The 17254-nt window shown below is 46.5% G+C and overlaps 1 pseudogene; it reads left to right on the top strand.

Moving 5' to 3' along the window:
* LOC134375184 (rho GTPase-activating protein 20-like) overlaps nt 1-17254 on the top strand; it is a 150087-nt pseudogene extending 132833 nt beyond the window's left edge.

Here is a 17254-nt window from a genome sequence, read left to right as displayed (position 1 = left end):
ATAGCTTTGATCTATCAGACTTTTAAGGAAAATTTCATATTTAATCTGGCAGAATTTCATCTCAAATGAATTGGAGAGTTCTGCTGATGGTCTGGGCTGTGGTTTCTGTGAGTTGGTGATTGTAATTCAGAACCGGCTCGCACATCCTTCTCAGCTGTGATGATGGCTCTATTTCGTAACTTGTTATTCCAGCTGTGGGAGAGTTCATTGAGATATTATGAGTTATTATCTTTTAAGTGTAAGTTTAAGATTTAATGATGTTTTTCTTGAAGGCAGATCATAAATATGTTTTCCAATGAGATTTAAAAAGAGAGCTATTGTCAGCACCCCATTTTAAAATAACAAATTTTGCCTCTTCTAACTGACTTTTAAAGTGAGTGCAGCAGCTAAAATTAGTTTGGAATTATGAAAATTCCATAGCTTTACCCAAAAAGGTAAGTTTTGTGATAATATATCTGAACCACAAGTATCCAGGTATATTTCTACTGCAAGATACAATAGAACAGTGGAAAACTTTGAATTAATTCATCCTTCTTCTTGTTAACCACTCTAAAAAAAATATGTTAACAGAGTGACTAGAAGGATGTTCTTCAAATTATCTTAGAATCTCAGTTACAGTTGATTAGCCTTCTCTTGCCCCCCATTAATATTTTCCCATGTGACACATAGCAGCAGTTCAGTCATGACTTCCACTGTGGCTGGGGCTGTGCTTGGCATTGACAAAGAATTGAGTTTTCTCTGACTAAAGTTTACTGATGGGAGATGAGACTGCAAGCTTGGCCTTCTTGTTGTCATACCGAAAGCAACAGAGAAAATTGGCCTAGAATGAACTCTTGGACCAAGACCAAATGTGTTTTATTTTTAAGCTTTTGATAAACAAAAATCCAAACAGCAAATGCCCTTGGTCATATCCTGTTTGTGTCATCATCTAGTTTCACCACTTAGCCCTGCCAGTGGTCTCCACAGAATGGGATCTCTAAGAAAGGATATTGTACCATGGACATACTATTTAGCATGGACTTGTTTTATTCACTCCTCTATCCCTAGCACCTCAAACAGTGCCTGACATATATGTATAAATACATATAGAGTGTTGAATAAATATATATAGAATGAGCAAATGAATGATTACCAGATTATGAATCTCACAGATATCTTGGTGCATTTCCTTGGACTAGATATTTAAGGGAAAGGAGGGAAAAAAGGATTTAAGATTGTTTACTGCCAGACCCTATAAAGTACCAATTTGCTTAAAATACATAAAACAGGAGGTTTTGGCCCAAATAGGTTGTCGTTTATCTTTCTCACCATCATCCAAACTTTGGTTGTCCAAATGGTTTTCGTTAGAAAAAAATAAAAGCACGTGTTTCCATGTGCAGAAGTCAGTGGAGAGCAGGCACAGAGCTCTGTGTAGTACGAAGAAGGGAGGACTTCACAGAACTTTCAACAAGATGTTTTCTTTCTTATTTCTCCAATACATATTTGGCATGAGAATAATGATTTTAAATGCTTGTTTTTCCATCGATGTAAGGAATTTCTGCGAAATATTCCTGGAAGCATTTTTTCATCAAATCTCTACGATCACTGGGTCTGTGTAATGGATCAAGGAAACAATGAAGAGAAAATAAATACAATTCAAAGGTAATTATTCTAATTTGGTCATGTCTCACAAATACTTCTACAAAGCTTTTATAAGCTTGTCTATTAAAATAAGGACAATTATCAAAGTCATGGTCCCAGGGACCAGTTTGAAAATAGATTTATGCTGGCTTCTGTCATTGTTATTGTTTCTTTCCCTCATCTTATTAACATGGAATACTTGAACATTGTATACCTTCTGTATATCTGAATCTGGTAGGAAATGAAACGCATTCGTTTACTACCTAATATGTAGGCCCAATCTATAGTTTATGGTCTTAATTTTAGTAAATATCTAACTAACCAGATGACTCCTTATTGTCTTCAGCAACCGAAGTGATACAGAGAAAATGACCTATTTTCTCCCTTCAAGGAACTCACAGTCTGCAGTCTGATAGAGCAAAGTAGATAAATTGTGAATTACAATGCAGTATAATCTGTGCTGTAAAAGATACTAGGAGAAAACCCGAGAATCCCAATATAATTTCTTTGTGTGTGCTTGTTTAGTACAGTTTTTTCTTGAGCAACTTTTAAACATGAGTGCAGATCAATCAGTTGTCTCTCCATCAGACAGAATTTTTCAAGTCTGTAGACAAGTATTAGGTACACTGCTATCAGTTATCTATAACATGTGGAGTAGTAAAATAGCTCAAAGGCTCAGAGCCCCCATAGAAACAGATAACCCAGAAGCATATGCTAGATGACTTATTTGCCATTGAATACACCCAGTAATCTTTTGGTCTGTTTCAAAGCTCTTCATAACTTATCTAACAAAATATACTCATTGTCAGTCCATTGTACTGAAGAAAGACCTCTCTGCTGTTTGTGCAACAGGAGGCAGATTACCTTATTCCCCCCAGGTTGCAGATTCTTATTGAAAAAAGCAGTAGTCATGAATATCAGCTTATCTGTTTTCCAAATGGTAGTAAAAAACATTTTTGGTGAATGATCATTTAAAAATCCTGTATCAAGTTCTGGTCAAGATGGCAGAATAGACGGTCCCCAGCATCTCTTTCTCCCACAAATCAACAAATTTACAACTGTAAAAATGTAACATCAGCCAAGCTGGGGCTGCTGGAGCTCAGGGGAAGAGAAGGAGAGACCTATGGAGTTCATGAAGGTGGGAGAAACCATGATGACAGAAAGAAAAAACTGCTCTGAGCATTTCATGCTGCAGCCACTTTAAGGCTGGAACTGCTGAGTGCATGAAGCAGGAGCCGGTAGAAGCCGCAGCTGTGTCCTTCAGATGGAGTTACTTGGAGGCAGCAGGGAGGAAGAAGAGGGCCTTGGTGGCCCCCAGGAGAGCAAGACCACTAATTGGGTTCCCGTGGAGCCACGCAGGAGGAGCCAGAACAGCTGAAAAAGGGGAGCCATTCAGAGGCCGATGAGTCATCGCAAGGGACCAGTGCAGGCCCCGTCCCATGGGAACTGTTTGGAGCATGGGCAGTGTGAGAGACAGGCCCACCAGGAGAACACTGGGACACAGCAAGGACAGCCGATCTGACCCCCAGTCAGCACAGGACCACTCAGAGGAGACTGGTCCGGAATGCAGAATTGTATGGGGTGCAGTTTGATGGAAGAACTCAGGCCTAGATCATAGTTTCTACACCACCCAGGTGCACCAGGTCTCTGGAGAGGCGGAAGTACCTATAAGGTCAACCATTAAACCCTGAGCTGCAAGAAAAGGCTTCCCTAGGGAAACAGCAACAAAGCAGCAATTTAACTCAACCACACAGCTCAAGTACTGATTCCCATAGGAAGTGGGATGAAAAGGACAAAAAATTAGTTCCAGCCCAGGCATACCACCAGTGCCTTGGTGTCTGCCAGGGGACATGAGGCATGGAGTGGGGAATGGACCCCCCTCCCACAACCAGGCACACTGTGCCAGCACCTCAGGGCCTGCCTGGGGACCCAGGGCATGGAGAAGGGGACCAGAACCCCCAACCACAACCAGACATACCGCATCAGTGCCTCGGGGCCCACCCGCTGACCTGAAGCATGAAGCCAGGGACCGGAGCCCCCTCCCACAACCAGGCACCGCTCCAGTTCCTTGGGGCCCACCTGGGGACCCAAGCTATGGAGCCAGGGACCAGACACTCCTCACAACCAGGCACACCAGCAGCACCAAGAAGCATGCCAAAAACATCACCTCCATGTGGGTGGCCCATCACAGCCGTCACAATAACCATGGCTGCCATGAAAGCAGCTAGATGCCACAACCACCATGCAAATGGTCCACCAGCCCCTGGAATGCACTGACACAAGGAGAGTCACCAGCAGAGATAAAGAAAAGAGGAGGACGTCTCTCTCCACAAAGCCCATTTCAGAGTGACAGAGAAGCATCTGCTCTATGATAATATTGGGGGACCTGATCACACCTCTCAGCATTGGACAGATCATCTAGGCAACAAATCAACAGAGTAACCATTATTCTTTAAGAAGGAGAGAAGAAATCTAGGGTAATTACAGGGAGTATGGGGAGAGATTGGACAAAGGGTGTAAAGAATAATTATGATTTGTAACAATACTTAGGCTAGTAATATTGCTTGGTCAACATATCTCTATGTTGAACCCCCAAAATATGTATAATCAATTTTGATTCAATAAAAATGAAAAAAATATATAAAATCCCTTATGAATGACAAAATGAAAACAGTAGAAAATGTACTATTGTAAGCTTGACATATATGTGAAAGTGATACCAATGAAACAGAGATTTGGGACAAAATTGGCCTTGGAAGCTGGTGTAGCAGAGCATAAGCTTTCAGAATAGACCTGAAAGTCTTAATAGCTAAGGTTTGGGTTCTCACCAAGAGACAGCATTTCTGTGTTGCTACTTGGAAATAAAGAAGCACTTTAAATTTAATCATTGTTAAAGTTTATCAGAAAACTTTGTGGGTTTTGGTTGAGAATATTCTGAAATGTTATAGGATTTGCCTCAGCTAAAACACATTGTACTGGTTTCAGGGAAATATTTCAGGCAGCACTTTTTTATGGGACATTTTTCTGCATTCTTTTACATTTTCATTGGGTTGTGAAGGCAGTGTACAAAAAAAATAAATAAATCCCCAGTGCTTTTTAAAATTTTCTCTTTCTGTATAGGCAGTCCTCACTTTGTATGGTACCACGTTAACGGAAATTCCTGCATATCTGAACTCTGTTCCTGATTCACCCCCTTGACTTGCACAGTTCCTTATGCAAAGTTAGGGTTGCCCATCTTTACAAGTTTTTTAATGAAATGTTTAAACAGCACATTTTTCTGTCTTTAGGCTATTAGACCAGCTTCCGAGAGCAAATGTTGTTCTCCTAAGGTATCTTTTTGGGGTATTACACAACATCGAACAACAGTCCTCGTGTAACCAGATGACTGCTTATAATTTAGCTGTGTGTATCGCTCCAAGCATACTTTGGCCTCCTCTTTCCTCCAGGCCAGAAGTAGAAAGTGAATTTACAAAAAAGGTAAAGAAGTTTCTCATTTTTATGCCCTGGGGGACTGAGTCCCCAATTTGAAACCAAAATTCAGAGCATTAATTCTGAAAGACAGTTTCTTAATTAACTTAAGTACACCTCCTTATAAGCTGAGTCTACTGATTGTGAAGTGTTTTATCCTATCCTAATAGGCTATAGGAAGGTGATTGTTAAGCAGAAAAGAGATTGCACTTGGATTTCTTCTCTTTTCCCTTTAAGGAGGCTAAACTCTATGACTGACTTAAACCATAAAGTGATAATAAAGCAGTTCATATGATTATTAAATTAAAAAAAAAAACCAAGGACTTTGGAGTTAGACAAGCCAAGGTTTAATTCTCAGCCCCCCATTTGCCAGATGTACAGTCTTAGGCAAAGTCAGTTATACTGAGCCACTATGTCCTCATCTGAAAAATGGAGGTGGTGATAATACTGTAGTTACTTGAAATCACACTCCTGTAGTGCCTGGCAGTTAATAAAGGGTTTGGGGATATTAGTTTCCTTTGCTCCCAACATTCCTCCTGCCCCTTGGCCTCAGCTACTGGGGTAAGAAACTACAGAAAGGTTCCAGTACATCTCAATGGATGCACAAAGCCCCCTAGTAAACTCTTACCCCCACAAGCACTTTCAGTTCGGAAGCTTATGGAAGGCAACAGTGGATAAGCTAGTCAGACAAGTGCATAGGTAGACACTAGTCAGGAAAAACACAAATGTTCTTTCTAGCTGTCTCTGTCCTTCACAATATACCCACAGAGGAGCCCTCTTCCCAAGCTTAGGACAAGCTGTCCTTTACACAAGAAGTACTTTGCATAAGTCTTTATCTTGTAATAATACTTTACAAATTTTAATAACAAAATATATTTCTTCATCCCAAACACCCTATAGAGAATACTTGAAATTATCCCAATTTTACAAACAGAGCTATTGGTATAAAATGTTAGCATTAAGCCAAGTACACAAATAATTTTAGGCCACTGATTAAAATTAAGTTCTATGTCCAAACTTCTCTTGAAAGTATTTTTTAGGGGAAAATTTTGTATACTTTTAAAGCATATAAATTTCTCAGGATACTTTAGTATTTTTTGTTAAAATCAAGATTCACATAAAATGTGATTTATAAACACGTTATATGAAAAGTAGCAGTTCATTCTCCCTTTTTTACAGGTTCCCCTGCTTGTACAGTTTCTGATTGAAAATTGCTGCACGATATTTGGTGAAGAAATTACTTCCCTCTTAGGAGAGACTTCAGTGAGATGTGACACTAGAGAGAATGCCTCAGGTATTGTGAATAATTGGGTTGGTTTTTGTGAGAAAGAGAGATTTTGTCTGTGAAGATGCTGGGACAGTGGTTGCCCAGAAGCCCACAGCAGCTGAGGTGAAAGAGGCCTCTGACCTGGGTCACTGGGGCCCAGGGCCTCTGTTCCTTCCTTAGAAGTCCTGCTATATAGGTCAGGGTATATTAGCAGTGTGGTGGGGTTAAGAAATGTGTAAGATGAGGTCCCAGCCTTCAAGAAATGTTTAATGGCAGCGTGCTGTGGCATTATAGTTTGAAGCTTTTTTTTTTTTTTTTTTTAGTAAAACTTTATGAAGAATCCTACTATATATAATAGAATTGCTGTTGTTAAAACTAGGGTAGAAGGCCCAGAGGCAGTAGAGGCAGACCTGTTTTTTGTTCTTGTTTTCCTTTTTCTCCTTCCTCTTACTGGTCCCCGAGACACCTCAGGATTCTAGTGTGCTATGAAACAGTTTGAAAACTAGCATCATTTTGTGGGGGAAGTGCTGAATTCAAAGACATACAACCTTCCAGAATTCCTCTACTGCCAGTTATGTCATCCTTGACCAATTATTCTATGCCACTGAACATCAGTATCTTCATCTGTAAAATGTGGAATACAATAAAATCTAACTTAATGATTATTGTAAAGGTTAACTAAGGTAATGGATATTAAAGAACTTTGTAAAAGAGGAACTAATAGGGTTAGTAAATGGTTTCCCCAAGACTACAGTTAATCATGTATAAACACCAACAATCCATGTTGAAGGCAGTCTTATTTGGAATCTGGGTATACCTAGTATTAATTCCCTTATGCTGTTGTTTTGGTTTGGGTTTTTTTTTTTAACCTTTTCATGGTCTTATAACATTTTCACTGTTTTGAGAAAACCTTAAGAAACGTTTTGTCAGGAACTGAGATAAGTTTAGTACAGTATACCCCAACAGTTTATTTTTCTTCTGCACTAACAATTGAGAAGATTGTGACAGAATCTTTCTTTCCTGAGAGTAGAGATTTGAACACTCTATGTGAAAAGAGAATTTAACTAAGCACCATAGTTTGTGTTTAAGGCAGCTTGGGCTATATTTATGGTAAGTAAATATGTTAACCATGCTCTGGTTTTTTTTTTGACAGCTATCTCTTGCTTCCAACCAAGTGACTCTTCCCATGACAGCTTGGAAAATGAAGTAAATGGGGATGTGGATGCTCCATGTAGTGACTTGGCAAATAAACTAGACCAGAGTAGCAGAAGGATGGACTCTGTCTTAACCCTCAGTGACCATAGTCTTGACCAGCCTAAGGCTGAAGGCCTTGACCAGCTTGAGGCTGAAGACCTTGACCAGCCTGAGATGGAAGACCTTGACCAGCCTGAGGTTGAAGGCCTTGACCAGCCTGGGGCGGAAGGCCTTGACCAGCCACAGGTTGAAGGCCTTGACCAGCCTGAGGCCGAAGGGCTTGACCAGCCTGAGATGGAAGACCCTGACCAGCCTCAGGCCAAAGACCCTGACGAGCCTGAGGTCGAAGACCCTGACCAGCCTCAGTCCAAAGGCCCTGACCAGCATCAGGTCGAAGGCCCTTACCAGCCTGAGGCGGACGGCCCTGACCAGCCTGAGGCGGACGGCCCTGACCAGCCTGAGGCGGAAGGCCTTGAGCAGCCTGAGACCGAAGGCCTTGAACAGCCTGAGACGGAAGGCCTTGACCAGCCTGAGGCCGAAGGCCTTGACCTGCCTGAGGCCGAAGGCCTTGACCTGCCTGAGGCCGAAGGCCTTGACCAGCCTGAGATGGAAGACCCTGACCAGCCTGAGGTCGAAGACCCTGACCAGCCTGAGGCTGATGGCCTTGACCAGCCTGAGATGGAAGACCCTGACCAGCCTGAGGTCGAAGACCCTGACCAGCCTCAGGCCGAGGGCCCTGACCAGCCTCAGGTCGCAGGCCCTGACCAGCCTCAGGCCGAAGGCCGTGACCAGCCTGAGGCGGATGGCCTTGACCAGCCTCAGGCCGAAGGCCCTGAACAGCCTCAGGTCGAAGGCTCTGACCAGCCTGAGGCCGAAAGCCCTTACCAGCCTGAGATGGAAGACCCTGACCAGCTTGGGGTCGAAGACCCTGACCAGCCTCAGGCCGAAGGCCTTGACCAGCCTCAGATGGAAGACCGTGACCAGCGTGAGGCCAATGGCCTTGACCAGCCTGAGGTCGAAGGCCTTGAGCAGCCTGAAGTTGAAGGCCTTGACCAGCCTGAGATGGAAGACCTTTACCAGCCTGAGGCCGAAGGCCTTGACCAGCCTGAGATGGAAGACCCAGACCAGCTTGAGGTCGAAGACCCAGACCAGCCTCAGGCCGAAGACCCTGACCAGCCTCAGGTTGAAGGCCCTGACCAGCCTGAGGCCGAAGGCCCTGACCAGCCTCAGGTTGAATGCCCTGACCAGCCTGAGGCCGAAAGCCCTTACCAGCCTGAGGCTGAAGGCCCTGACCAGCCTGAGGCCGATGGCCTTGACCATCCTGAGGCTGAAGGCCTTGACCAGTCTCAGGTCAATGGCCTTGATGAGCCTGAGGTTGAAGGCCTTGACCAGCCTGAGATGGAAGACCCTGACCAGCCTGAGGTCGAAGACCCTGAACAGCCGCAGGCCGAAGACCCTGACCAGCCTCAGGCCGAAGGCACTGACCAGCCTGCGGCGGACGGACTTGAGCAGCCTCAGGTCGAAGGCCCTGACCAGGCTGAGGCCAAAAGCCTTGACCAGCATGAGGCAGAAGACCTTGACCAGCCTGAGGTTGAAGGCCTTGACCAGCCTGAAGTTGAAGGCCTTGACCAGCCTGAGATGGAAGACCTTTACCAGCCTGAGGCCGAAGGCCTTGACCAGCCTGAGATGGAAGACCCTGACCAGCCTGAGTCCGAAGGCCTTCACCAGCCTGAGGCTGAAGTCCCTGACCAGCCTGAAATGGAAGGCCTTTACCAGCCTGAGGTCGAAGGCCCTGACCAGCCTGAGGCCGAGGACCCTGACCAGCCTCAGGTCAAAGGCCCTGACCAGCTTGAGGCTGATGGCCTTGACCAGCCTGAGATGGAAGACCCTGACCAGCCTGAGGTCGAAGGCCCTGACCAGCCTCAGGCGAACGGCCTTCACCAGCCTGAGGCGGAAAGCCTTGACCAGCCTGAGGCGGAAGGCCTTGACCAGCCTGAGATGGAAGGCCCTCACCAGCGTGAGATGGAAGACCCTGACCAGCCTCAGGCCGAAGCCCGTGACCAGCCTGAGGCGGAAGACCTTGACCAGCCTGAGATGGAAGACCTTGACCAGCCTGAGGTCGAAGGCCTTGACCAGCCTGAGGGTGAAGGCCTTGACCAGCCTGAGATGGAAGACCTTGATCAGCCTGAGATGGAAGGCCCTGACCAGCGTGAGATGGAAGACCCTGACCAGCCTCAGGCCGAAGGCCGTGACCAGCCTGAGGCAGAAGGCCTTGACCAGCCTGAGGCCGATGGCCTTGAACAGCCTGAGGTCGAAGGCCTTGACCAGCCTGAGATGGAAGACCTTGACCAGCCTGAGGCAGAATGCCTTGACCACCCTGAGGCCAAAGGCCCTGACCAGCCTGAGGCCGAAGGCCCTGACCAGCCTCAGTTCGAAGGCCCTGACCAGCCTCAGGCCGTAGGCCCTGAACAGCCTCAGGTCGAAGGCCCTGACCAGCCTGAGGCCGAAGGCCTTGACCAGCCTGAGATTGAAGACCCTGACCAGCTTGAGGTCGAAGACACTGACCAGCCTGAGGCCGAAGGCCTTGACCAGCCTGAGGCGGATGGCCTTGACCAGCCCGAGGTCAAAGGCCTTGACCAGCCTGAGGCGGATAGCCTTGACCAGCCTGAGGCCGAAGGCCTTGACCAGCCTGAGATGGAAGGCCTTGACCAGCCAGAGGCCGAAGGCCCTGACCAGCCTGAGGCTGAAGGCCCTGACCTGCCTGAGGCCGAAGGCGCTGACCAGCCTCAGGTCGAAGGCCCTGACCAGCCTCAGGCTGAAGGCCATGAACAGCCTCAGGTCGAAGGCTCTGACCAGCCTGAGGCCGAAAGCCCTTACCAGCCTGAGGCCGAAGGCCTTGAGCAGCCTGAGGCGGATAGCCTTGACCAGCCTGAGGCCGAAGGCCTTGAGCAGCCTGAGGCGGATAGCCTTGACCAGCCTGAGGCCGAAGGCCTTAAGCAGCCTGAGATCGAAGACCCTGACCAGGTTGAGGTCGAAAACCCTGACCAGCCTCAGGTCGAAGGCCCTGACCAGCCTGAGGCCGAAGGCCTTGACCACCCTGAGGCGGAAGGCCTTGACCAGCCTGAGGTTGAAGGCCTAGACCAGCCTGAGATGGAAGACCTTTACCAGCCTGAGGCCAAAGGCCTTGACCAGCCTGCGATGGAAGACCCTGACCAGCCTGAGGCCAAAGGCCTTTACCAGCCTCAGGTCAAAGGCCTTGACCAGCCTGAGGCTGAAGTCCTTGACCAGCCTGAAATGGAAGGCCTTGACCAGCCTGAGGTCGAAGGCCTTGACCAGCCTGAGGCCGAGGACCCTGACCGGCCTCAGGTTGAAGGCCCTGACCAGCTTGAGGCTGATGGCCTTGACCAGCCTGAGATGGAAGACCCTGACCAGCCTCAGGCCGAAGGCCCTGACCAGCCTCAGGCGAACGGTCTTGACCAGCCTGAGGCCGAAAGCCTTGACCAGCCTGAGGTCGAAGGCCTTGACCAGCCTGAGATGGAAGACTTTTACCAGCCTGAGGCCGAAAGCCTTCACCAGCCTGAGGCGAAAGGCCTTGACCAGCCTGAGGTCGAAGGCCTTGACCAGCCTGAGATGGAAGACCTTGACCAGCCTGAGGTCAAAGCCCTTGACCAGCCTGAGATGGAAGACCTTGACCAGCCTGGGATGGAAGACCCTGACCAGCATGAGATGGAAGACCCTGACCAGCCTCACGCCGAAGGCCCTGACCAGCCTCAGGTTGAAGGCCGTGACCAGCCTGAGGCGGATGGCCTTGACCAGCCTGAGGCCGATGGCCTTGAACAGCCTGAGGTCAAAGGCCTTGACCAGCCTGAGATGGAAGACCTTGACCAACCTGAGGCCGAAGGCCCTGACCACCCTGAGGCCGAAGGCCCTGACCAGCCTCAGTTCAAAGGCTCTGACCAGCCTCAGGCCGAAGGCCCTGAACAGCCTCAGTTCGAAGGCCCTGACCAGCCTCAGGCCGAATGCCCAGAACAGCCTCAGGTTGAAGGCTCTGACCAGACTGAGGCCGAAGGCATTGAGCAGCCTGAGATGGAAGACCCTGACCAGCTTGAGGTCGAAGACCTTGACCAGCCTCAGGCCGAAGACCCTGACCAGCGTCAGGCCAAAGGCCTTGAGCAGCCTGAGGAGGACGGCCTTGACCAGCCTGAGGTCGAAGGCCTTGAGGAGCCTGAGGTGGATACCCTTGACCAGCCTGAGATGGAAGGCCTTGACAAGCCTGAGGTCGAAGGCCTTGACCAGCCTGAGATGGGAGACCTTGACCAGCCTGATGCCAAAGGCCTTGACCAGCCAGAGGCCGAAGACCCTGACCAGGCAGAGGCCGAAGGCGCTGACCAGCCTGAGGCCGAAGGCGCTGACCAGCCTGAGGCCGAAGGCCCTTACCAGCCTCAGGTTGAAGGCCCTGACCAGCCTCAGGCCGAAGGCCCTGAACAGTCTGAGGCCGAAAGCCCTTACCAGCGTGAGGCCGAAGGCCTTGAGCAGCCTGAGATGGAAGACCCTGACCAGCTTGAGGTCGAAGACCCTGACCAGCCTCTGGCCGAAGGCCCTGACCAGCCTCAGGTCGAAGGCCCTGACCAGCCTCAGGCCGAAGACTCTGACCAGCCTCAGGTCGAAGGCCCTGACCAGCCTGAGCTGGAAGGCCTTGACCAGCCTGAGCTGGAAGGCCTTGGCCAGCCTGAGGCCAAAGACCCTGACCAGCCTGAGGCCGAAAGCCCTGACCAGCCTGAGGCCAAAGGCCTTGACCAGCCTGAGATAGAAGACCCTGACCAGCTTGAGGTCAAAGACCCTGACCAGCCTCAGGCCGAAGACCCTGACCAGCCTGAGGTTGAAGGTCCTGACCAGCCTCAGGTGGATGGCCCTGACCAGTCTGAGGCCGAAAGCCTTGACGAGCCTGAGGCTGACGGCCTTGACCAGGCTGAGATGGAAGTCCCTGACCAGCCTGAGGTCGAAGGCCCTGACCAGCCGCAGGCCCAAGGCCTTGACCAGCCTGAGGCCGAAGGCACTGACCAGCTTGAGGCGGACGGCCTTGACCAGCCTCAGGTTGAAGGCCCTGACCAGCCTGAGGTGTATAGCCTTGACCAGCCTGAGGCCGAAGGCCTTGACCAGCCTCAGGTCAAAGGCCTTGACCAGCCTGAGGCTGAAATCCTTAACCAGCCTGAAATGGAAGGCCTTGACCAGCCTGAGGTCGAAGGCCTTGACCAGCCTGAGGCCGAGGACCCTGACCCGCCGCAGGCTGTGGACCCTGACCAGCCTCAGGTCGAAGGCCCTGACCAGCTTGAGGCTGATGGCCTCGAGCAGCCTGAGATGGAAGACCTTGACCAGCCTGAGGTTGAAGGCTTTTTAACCCCGAGTGACTTTGACTTAGACCAGTCTAAAGATGAAGACATTCAAAGGAACCAGCCTCTTGAATCCAAGCTGATGACCGCTATAGTGATGTACAGAGAGGCTCTTCCACTGCAGGAGCATTTCAGTGCCCCATCTGACTTGTGCTCACCCAGCTACCTGTCCTCAGATGCAACAGATGCTCCAAAAACCCTGAGTCGACTCCAGCGCTGCTCGAAGCCCTGCACCAACTATCTAGATTCTAAGCTTTCCTCTCTCAAGGAGTTTTATCAGAAAAAGTTACGCAAGTCCAGCCATGTTGCAATTTTCTCTCAAAAAGATGAGGATTATCTGAAGCAGAATCAATCTCTCCAGGAAGGGGATAAGACACGTTTTAAACAGAGTTCAGTCACAAGCACTAATGTCAGCAAGAAAAATGCCACCAATCAAAACATTAAGAAGAAAAGCATGTCTGGTACTGAAGCAAATCATGAAGAACTTTTCCCTAAGTCCAAGATATGTTTTAAACAGAATTCAGTCACAAGCACTAATGTCAGCAAGGAAAATGCCACCAATCAAAACATTAAGTACAAAAGCATGTCTGGTACTGAAGGAAATCATGAAAAACTTTTCCCTAAGTCCAAGATATGTTTTAAACAGAGTTCAGTCACAAGCACTAATGTCAGCAAGGAAAATGCCACCAATCAAAACATTAAGTACAAAAGCATGTCTGGTACTGAAGGAAATCATGAAAAACTTTTCCCTAAGTCCAAGATATGTTTTAAACAGAGTTCAGTCACAAGCACTAATGTCAGCAAGGAAAATGCCACCAATCAAAACATTAAGAAGAAAAACATGTCTGGTACTGAAGCAAATCATGAAGAACTTTTCCCTAAGTCCAAGATATGTTTTAAACAGAGTTCAGTCACAAGCACTAATGTCAGCAAGGAAAATGCCACCAATCAAAACATTAAGAAGAAAAGCATGTCTGGTACTGAAGGAAATCATGAAAAACTTTTCCCTAAGTCCAAGATATGTTTTAAACAGAGTTCAGTCACAAGCACTAATGTCAGCAAGGAAAATGCCACCAATCAAAACATTAAGAAGAAAAGCATGTCTGGTACTGAAGCAAATCATGAAGAACTTTTCCCTAAGTCCAAGATATGTTTTAAACAGAGTTCAGTCACAAGCACTAATGTCAGCAAGGAAAATGCCACCAATCAAAACATTAAGAAGAAAAGCATGTCTGGTACTGAAGGAAATCATGAAAAACTTTTCCCTAAGTCCAAGATATGTTTTAAACAGAGTTCAGTCACAAGCACTAATGTCAGCAAGGAAAATGCCACCAATCAAAACATTAAGAAGAAAAGCATATCTGGTACTGAAGCAAATCATGAAAAACTTTTCCCTAAGTCCAAGATATGTTTTAAACAGAGTTCAGTCACAAGCACTAATGTCAGCAAGAGAAATGCCACCAATCAAAACATTAAGAAGAAAAGCATGTCTGGTACTGAAGAAAATCATGAAAAACTTTTCCCTAAGTCCAAGATATGTTTTAAACAGAGTTCAGTCACAAGCACTAATGTCAGCAAGGAAAATGCCACCAATCAAAACATTAAGAAGAAAAGCATGTCTGGTACTGAAGCAAATCATGAAGAACTTTTCCCTAAGTCCAAGATATGTTTTAAACAGAGTTCAGTCACAAGCACTAATGTCAGCAAGGAAAATGCCACCAATCAAAACATTAAGAAGAAAAGCATGTCTGGTACTGAAGGAAATCATGAAAAACTTTTCCCTAAGTCCAAGATATGTTTTAAACAGAGTTCAGTCACAAGCACCAATGTCAGCAAGAAAAATGCCACCAATCAAAACATTAAGAACAAAAGCATGTCTGGTACTGAAGGAAATCATGAAAAACTTTTCCCTAAGTCCAAGCCAGTGTCCTTTTCTGTGGCATCATATAGTCATATGTCCTCACAAGATCATTCCAGGAACCAGCCCTTTGATGAAGGTACATCGGGATACTCCCTGCCACACACAACAGGTACCCTCAAGAGTTCAAGGACACACTGGCACTGCTCAGAGCCCAACATAGATAACCAGCACTGCAAACTGATCTATCTCAGGGGGATTGATTCAAAGAAACAACATAAAACCAGCTGTGAAGCTGGTCTCTTGCAGGGAGAGGAGGATTATCTCAAACAGCATAAGTCTTTGCAAATGGAGGGTCAAAAGCTTATTAATCAGAGTTTGGTCATGGGGATTGAGTTGGGCAAGAGTAGTGCCACAAACCAAAACTCTGAGAAGGTTTTACCCCCAAGATTAAGCTTTTGCCCAAAGACTAGCTGTTCCAGCTTATCCTCCCCAGGCACTTCCGCATCTGGCTCATCAGCGAGCTGTCAGGACAGTCCTTTTTCTCAGATTTCTGAACATTCCGTGTTTACACCCACTGAAACTCCCCCTCCAATAGATTGCAATTTTCAGGCTCAAAGAAAACAGGGAGAGCTTTCTTCTGACTTTAGCAGTTCCAACTTCATTTCTGGAATGCCTGGTCCGTCATCAGGGCAGGGCAGCAGCCACCTCGTCAATACAAATAAGGATAGTGTAGGGTGGCATTCACGAATGCGTTCTATAACTCTTCACCTCAACACATGGTTGAGAAATGGTATAGCCAGTTTGAGAAACTGGTCCCTCAAAACGAAAGCAAAGGCAGCCAGGCCAGAGGAAAATAAAATAGGTTCTCTAAAAGGACTTTCAGAGCCACCTCCTCATGCTTCTGGTGTTGCAGAAGCCAACTCACTGGAAGAGAGACAGAAAGACATGCCCATGAAGGCAGTGGAAGGACTTGGTACTGTGCAGACAACCCATTCATATAATTCTTCTCCCTCCCAGGAATCAGAGAGACACAGCAGCTCTCCATTCAGCCTAGTAGACAGCGCACTCAAACTGTGTATGAAGTCCCACAAGGAAGTCAAGCTTGTAGGTCAGGGCTTTTCTAGAGTTCTGCGTTGGGGAAGAGCCTCAGCCGGCTATCAGAGAATGGAGGATATGGCCAGCCCAGACATTTAACCAAAGACATTTAACCACAATGAGGATCCGACATCTACGAGAACAAGAACTGGGCTAATAATATAAAGATGATAGTTATTATGACCCCTTTGTACAAGATATCTGGGATAGGTAGCATAAGGATAATTATTGCTAATACTTATGAATTATTGCTAATACTTTCATGAATTTGAAAATGCATGATGTAAAATCACAAGCAGAGCCCCATTTAAATCAGTCATCTTACTTTTAGCCTGAGCTATACCTTACTGTTACCTAGTGGCAAATGTGACTTATGGTATCTGCTGGTTTTGAGGCAAAAAGAATTATGTCTTTAAAGCTACTTTTGCAAGTTTAAGGTCAAAGAGGGAAACAAGCTACACAACCTACAACAGGATCTTCCAAATAAATTGAATGTGTCAGCCATCTGGAATTCTTATAAAAATTGATAAATTCCCCCAAATTTAAAGATAATAAAAGCATATACTTAATTTAGCATACTACTGAAACTGCCTATAAGACTTTAAAGGCAGTAAAAGTATTAGTCATTTCTGAATCCTAAATGCCTGTATTTTACTTTCCTGCCAGTTTATTCAGTAAAAACTCAAAATGGGTTTTAAACATTGGTTTTAGTAAAAGAAACCATAAAAATGTATTTGAGCCTGCACCATATATATAATTAAGAAAAAACTTTTGAAGATCTTTATGTCTTATTTCCTGTTTTCTTTAGATGTCAAAATATTTGTCAGCAGTTATATTTTCTCTTTCACTAATCTGTCTTCTGTATGTAACAACTAGCAAAACCTGAAGAAAATGTAATTATCAAGAAATTTTATTAAAACCCTACTACAGCCTGGCAGTTCTATGCCACCCTTCTGGGGCTCACCTGCTGATTATGTGTTGAGAGGATAGGTCACCTTCACTGTGTTGGTGGGCAATTGGTGGGTTCGTTGCCAAGGATGCATCAGGTTTTAAAAGTAGGATGAATTCTGTGATGGAGATCTCGATGAGAAAATTGGTTTGTTATCGGAATTTCCATAGATAAATGGACTGTACTTCAATCTGGGATTTGTCACTATAGGAATGATAGAAGCATGGGGCATGAAGAGTTCATGCTACAAAGGGAAATGACTATGGTGAGAACACAGATCACCACAAAATAGAAAGCAGGAAAGGAAACTGAGTAGGCCAAGTTGAGGAAACAAGGAGTTTATTGTACTTGACGAAAAGCAAACCCTGATGAATGACAGCCAATAAACGTTAAATGTATGAACTGTATAA

Source organism: Cynocephalus volans, chromosome 4 (genome assembly GCF_027409185.1).
Source record: "Cynocephalus volans isolate mCynVol1 chromosome 4, mCynVol1.pri, whole genome shotgun sequence".
Classification (NCBI taxonomy): domain Eukaryota; kingdom Metazoa; phylum Chordata; class Mammalia; order Dermoptera; family Cynocephalidae; genus Cynocephalus; species Cynocephalus volans.
This window is presented reverse-complemented; position numbering and strand designations above follow the sequence as displayed.